Raw genomic sequence first — 7,344 nt, forward strand, 5'->3', positions numbered from 1 at the left:
CCGCACTATCAGACAGACATGTAGTGTAGTAATGTAGTGAATTTTTGTCTAATGGTGTGTAGAAAAACAGATACGCACACAATGTGCAAGTGTTGGCCACTTGCGATCCCTATACAGCACCTGCTGCCGCATTTCCGCAGTCAAAAACCACAAGGTCCCTGCTAGCGCTCGACTGTGGTAATGTTTAGGTTTACCTTGTAGGGAATCCCTCACCTAAAACAGCTCAGGCTTCCGAAAGCACAACAACCAACTCAAAGTATCACTTGCTTCCTGCTTGGCAGGCAGTGGAAAATAACGTTTTTTATTTTTTTTAATTTGCATCTGGGGTGAATGTAAACAGCAGCAACCAGATGATAATATGACAGTTTCATCTTCACAATAAACAGTCTGATATTTGGGGAATAGAGCCCATCTTGACTGTTTGTGCACCAAGCATCACCGATGAAAAACACAGAGTCCACTTCCTCTCATCTTGCCGGAGTCTTGCACTGACAGCTCTGAACATGGACCAACTGCTGAGTGATTGATGCAGGATGTTGATGTTTCTGTAACCATGTGGGCACAGCAGTCTCTGAATTCCGTTGCTTGGTCAACATGAGTCCCATTTTGTTTCTCCTCAGAGCGATGACCGCGCCCGCTGTGGCGCCTGGTACGGTTGTTTGGGCCAGGTGGATCGTGGTCTGTTGCTCTTTAATCCAAAAACCTCGCCTTCATCTTCCAATGACTGTATTTATGTCAGTGGTAACGCAAATTTTGCCAATGAAGCCAGAAAAAAACAGATAAAAAATAAAAGAGTAACAAAGTTTGAAGGAGCTGGCGGTGGCTGCTTCTACAAATGCTGCTGGTTTCCATAGCAGAAAAACAGTGAGTCGGTTTATGAACACCTTCACAGAAGTCAATTGAATCTAATGACATAAACGCAGGCTGTCATTGTCAATGTCCTCATGAATATTACAATCACCTATAATAATAACTTTCTGTTTAAGGGTTAAACAAGAACTCACAAATAAAAGACTCACAAATTCAGAATATGGACCAGGAGCATGGTACACTATAACAAAAAGACTTGGCAATAGTTTTTTCCAGATTGGGAGTGAAAGACTAACAACAAGGCTTTTGAATGAACTATAATTTAGTTTAGGTTTATAATTGATTAATAGATAGCTGCATCTCCACCTCCTCGGCCTCTGCCTTGAGGAATGTGAGTATTAAAACGGCTGGGTGGAGTGGATTCATTTAGGCTAACGTATTTGTCATGCAATGTGATAATCTGATATTAAATCATTTACTAGAACAGCTTTATCACCAGACTGACCCACCCATCTGCACACCTGTTCACGCTTCTCTTGTTAGCCCTGCAGTTACCTGGCCTACTCTGCCCACTCCTCACCTGCAACTAGGATTGCCACCTTCAATACAGAAAAGTAAGGGACGCCTGCCGGAGCGGGAGGCACACCCCTCGGGGGCCCGGCAACAACAGGCCCGATGGTGTGCCAGTGGTGGTACATCATAACATGTTTTCAGGAAAGTATTAAGATTGATACCAGTGGACGTTATAATCAGCTATCTGCTATTGAAATCAGTGTGAATAGATGAGCTGATGTGCTAGCGGATAGGATTAGCCTCCTTTGTGCTGGTGGGACGTAGCAAACAGTGGCGTTTCATACGGACGCTGAAGGGTACCTTTAGCGTAAAATACGCTTTGTCACGCTGTCTGAAAGTGTCAGTTGTGACGCATTGAGATGAGAATGCGTTGGACAAATTGTGACATTTGCCTCCAGTAGGTTGATTACATTGATTGATCTGATTTCTCCCACTCTTGTCGTCGTCGGTAGACTACTTTTGCATCTGCTTTTGTTTCAAAAGAGATGCGAGGGGATTCTCGAGCTGCCACCGCCATTATTTCAATTCGACTCCCTGCCAAGAGACCCGCCCTTATCTGACTCCGATTGGCCCTGAACCTGACGGTATTAATGAAACCAACAATGGCAGCGAGTATTGCCCAATCAGAGGTAAAAAAGGAGAAGTATTTACAGAATGCAAGTAGGATGATTTACATGGGATGCTGCATTAAAGACAAAAGAAATAGCCTATGGGACAAACCTATTTAGTTCTCAAATACGGGACGATTCCGTACTCATTCCAACTCATTCTCTAATCAGCCACTCATATATACAAGTTCACTTCATTTGGTCATTGCCAGTTCATCCTAGTTACTATGTGTGTTGTTTCCTTTGTTGGGGTTGGTTCAGCCTTAGTTCACGCTACACGATTTTAAGCCCGATTTTCCACTCTGCGAGCTCAGTGACCGTTGGGCTGTGATCGGGGGTAAATCGTTATGTGTGAACTACTCAGCGACTCATCAAAACAGTTCCCCAACGCATCACTGACACATCGCCGACGTCTGCCAGATATCTAGCACGCCAAATATCTGGAGGAGTCGGCCGACTCGACATCCAGCCAATGAGAGCAGGCAGCTACTTTTCACTACAAAACACTTTTTACTCCCCTCCAGCTCTCTCTGTAGCTCAGACAATCCCTGTTACCTGCGTGTGCTGATCCATCCTTTCACCCAGATTCTTTGTCTTTATGATTGGTATCTTTACAATAACAACAACAGCAGTTTCGTGTGGAGGTTCGCGTCATGTGTTTTCTTGACAAAACCTGGTTTGGAGACCAGCGTCGGGTGACAGAGCTGCTGTCAGTTCGTGTAGTGTGTGACCCCCTGTCACCTATCAGTCACGTAGTGTGAACGCCACAAAGACTTCAAGACTCCCGCCACAAGACGGCAAGTTGTTTAGTGTGAACAGCTCGACCATCGGCCGACGCTGAAAGTCGTGTAGTCTGCACGAGCCTTTAGCTGCACCTATACGTATATCTGCCTACCGACACCTGCCTATAAGGTCATTTATAAACAATAAATCACTGTACCGTTCTGTCTGTTCTGTTTGTGTTTCTGTCTAATCCCCACTGCCCTGCATAACCCACCGTGACAATTATTGTCTACTACTCTTATTCATGTTAGATTAGTAGGCAAGTAAACGGCAGCAGAAATTAATAGAAACGGTTTTCAGTAATGTCACTAATCCAGTGTCGGGAGTTGGTGTCAAGAGCTTTCTAATTCCCCCTACATTTGTGCAGCCGTATGCTCATTTAAGAAATGCAATCAATGTACGTGTGAAGAATATATAAAACAATATGTACAAGAAAATGTTATGTTACAAGACAGTAAATGAAGATTCCGATGGAAAACAACCCCTGGCAGTCTGACACATTAAAACTTGATATATACCATGCAATAATGTGTGTGGATGGATCTTTCCTTTTAGGGTCCGTGCCAGGCAGCTGTCTTCCAACCAGTGTTACCTCATTCCTCCTTTAGTACTCTTTGGCCGTGTCAGACCACCACTAATCTGTCTGCTCAATTAGTTAGCACTATCCTTCGCTTTGATGGCAGGAGCTCTGCCAAGCCTAATTATATAAGCTTCATTTTTGAGGCTTATGTCAAAGATCTTGTCGTTTTTTTAGCACTTTGCTCGGGGAACAATTTCATCATTCTTTCAGGGAGGACATCCTGTGAATATCCAACTATTACTAGACTAAAATAAAGATGAAAGGACAAGAACAAACTAATGCATTGATTTCTTCTTAGCAGATTAGGCACATGTAGTGTTGGTGGTTGTACACTGCTCAAAAAAAAATGAAGGGAACACTTAAAGGTTCAGTGCGTAATATTTCTGAGGATTTATTGACAGAAATGCAATATATCCATAACTATGTTTTCAGTGGTGTATAAAGACCTTTCATATTGAACTATTATGTTCCTATTACCTTAGAATTTATATCAACATAACCCCGGGTCCCCCCTTCCATGGATGTCGCCATGTTTTTACAGTAGCCGAAAACGGACAAAAAAAAAGTGGAGGACTAACATGTATCATTTAGCACACCGGCAGCTTGTGGATCTTTGTTGTCAAAGAAACAAAAACATGATGAAGCCAGACGAGTCAGGACAGATACAGACAGATGACAGAAGAAATAAAGGATGCAATCGTTGTGGATTTTCCCAGATAGAAGGCTCTGATGCAGGACAAATGTTTTCAAAGCTGTGCTGAAGTTGCCTGTTTTCTGCTGGACAGGTAATTAAGTTAATCAAACTTCAGCGATGCAAATGAAAACTGTTGTTTGATAGCTTTAAATCGAAGCTGGCCATAATCACCGAGAGAAGTGATGTGTTTTTCCTGTCAATGTTGTCAAATATATAGTTGGATTGTAATTTTATTAACATTATTCTCTAGTGTGTGTTTTGGCTTTGCTACGTGACAGAAATGTGCCGCTTATGTTCGTGAGACAATCAGCTGATTTATTGGCAATAAAACGGTTGAGTATGGAAGCTCCTATCAGCCAGCTAAAGTTCACATTTTACTGCCCAGGTAGAAAAAATATGTAGTTGGATTGTAATGTCATGTAACATTGTGTGCACTTTTAATTTAAATGTACTGCTATGTACACAAAAGTGCAATAACATGTGGTTTGCAAACACATAAGGTGCTTTTTACCAGCAGTATTCCCTTTTCACAGTTGCAATAAAATATTTCTTGTAAATCTCAACTTAAACATTAATGTAATCAAATATTAAACCAAAGCTGTTTGTCACTGCCAGGCACCTTCTGAGCAACAAGTTAACATTTTTTTCTTAACAAGTATCAGCAGAAACATTTTTCAGGGAGACGCATAAACAGTCTATGTTCAGTATTTAAAGTGAGTGAAATGCTCGCCTCACACACGCCCGCCCGCTGCCGAAGATGAATTGTCTTGAACTTTTTGTACGTGACGTGCAGCACAAATCATTGGAAGAGAGACTGATCCTCGCTGTTTGTGAGTTTCCAGAATCTATTACTATTTACTAAATAGGACATCAGCAGGAGGGAATTCACATGGCAGAGCATCCCCGCAAAACTAGATGAAGGCCTATCAGGTAAAGTTATAATTTAACTTAATAAATAGGCTCCAGCAGCTGTGTAGCGCACAAAAGCTGTTGCCATGGTTACTCTCCATAGAGCGCCTGCTGTTTACTTGCGGAGCGCTTATCTCCCTTTCTGATCACCGGAGCAAAGATGGGGGCCAAGCGACTACGTTGTGATTTTAAGAACGCTCCAAATATCTTTCCCAATAATCAGCATGCAGTGTACTTTGCTATGGCGTTTGATCTCTTGTCTTGCTTTTGTTTTTCTACTTCTCCCACACGCTGCAGTCCGCTGAAGCCTCCCTCCGCTGCTTGTTTGGGTGGATGATTTGCAGGCTGATCAACATCCCGCCCCTCCTGTGACCCATGGTTTGACTGTCTGTGTATTCAGAGCCAGTGAGCAACAGACTGTCAAATAATAATAATAAAAACTAACTTAACATGTGATAAAAAATTGTCGGTGTTAATTATACACACATACACACAAGTCTTATTTCTCTCAAATATTGTTCACCAATTTGTCAAAATCTGTGATAGTGAGCACTTCTCCTTTGCCGAGATAATCCACCCACCTCACAGGTGTGGGGGATTGCACGGGTGTCATATTAACCAAAGTGGTATCATTTCTCTCATGTGCCTATTGGCAAAGAAGCCATATTTCCCACAATGTTGAACTTCTCCTTTTAAAGTCATCTTAATCAAAACTATAAACTATAACCATGACTCACATTAGAGGAAGTAAAACTGAGAATCTGAATTCTTGTAAAAAATAACTGTAGACAGTGGATTTCTAGATAGAAGTTCAAGGTCTTTCCCTGTTCACTATAAAAGTAGGTGGAATTTTTGGCACCAGTATGGTGACCATATATTGTTGAGCACTTTTGTGTTGCCATTTGTGCTGATATTTGTGCAGGGTGTAACCCCAGGATTCTCCAAGTTAAATTTAAGACTTTAAGACCTTTTTTAATACCACCTCGGATAAAATTTTATTGCCAACTTCTGCCATATAATGGAAAATCTGTATGAATTTTAAGCCTGACAAAATTACAATTTTATAAATTGCATTTAATAAAACTTTTTTTTTTATAATACATTCATATTTATACACAACATCTTTTTGGGGTATGATTGTACTAACATAAAATTAATACAATATTTGTCGCACCAAGAACTTTTGGTGTGAAACCAAAAATACTAAATAAATAGTGCACTATGAGTTGTTACAATAAGTTACACCTTGGCTAGATAAGCTAATGTAATGTAATTTGCCAATACAAAAGCCAATTGCTTCAATGATTACTCATCCTGTTTTGTTTTTGAATCTAACGGCTGCTTGAAATATAGTATTGACTTGAAAGCAGTGGGGATAAGGAGTTGGGCTTCAGTTTGCTCGCCCTGTGATCGGCACATCTGGGTGATGTTGAAGTTTAATGTGCGTTAGCATGTTGGACGTTTCCATTCACATAACGTTACACTACAACAGCGGCGCAACGCCAACACTCAGACATGGTCCTCATCTCATACACCACTGTCTCTCCCTTGCTGTTGTAACATTCACTGACCAGTAAACTGCAGCGGGGCTTCCAGCTCCACTGTTTCATTAGCGCTCGCAAAGTGTGACAATAAGTGTGACTGATCCGCTTGTTGTGCTAACCTCAGTGCCACTGCCTCAGCCTCGTACCCCAACTTGTCTGTATCTCTGGCCTTCTGAACTTCAGACACTTGCCCATTATGAGTCGACCAGCTAATGTTAGCTTTTTAGTACCACATCAGAAAAGTTCTCTAACAACCGACTGACTCGCGCCAGAGCTTGGAAGCTAGAGCTCGTGCACGGCGAACACTCCGCAGTCCAGTAAGCTAAACACTGACGCAAACAGTAACGTTACCTGTACTGCCGTCTAACATCCAAGTCACACTGTAAAGTCACACACAACAAATTTATTTATGACGTTACGGTATTTATTTAATCCTATGAAAGGACAAGACAAAATTTAAGACCTTTGTGTGGCTGAAATACACTGCAAACTGCTATTCAAAGTATCACTGTGGCACTGACATACAAAAAGATGTTCTGTTTTGGGTTTTAGGTCACACCTCGGTGCAGGAACAATAGAGGACGTGGATCTCTTCTATCTTCAGACATCAATACAACTCAAAGCAACTGAGCTTCACAAGGCAAAACTTTGAACCAACTGATTTCTGCTTTTGCTTGATTAAAATTCAAATAAAAGTCAATGGCATTTTGACTTGTGGCTTGGAATGTCCTTCAGCTGCAGTGTGTGTGTGCATATGCAATCAGCAGTGGCTGTTGCTGCTCGGTTTAAGTGTCAATATGTTCCATGGAGGCACACTCAGGGTATAGCTGCTTACTTCTCTGC

Source organism: Micropterus dolomieu, linkage group LG10 (assembly GCF_021292245.1).
Source record: "Micropterus dolomieu isolate WLL.071019.BEF.003 ecotype Adirondacks linkage group LG10, ASM2129224v1, whole genome shotgun sequence".
Taxonomy (NCBI): Eukaryota; Metazoa; Chordata; class Actinopteri; order Centrarchiformes; family Centrarchidae; genus Micropterus; species Micropterus dolomieu.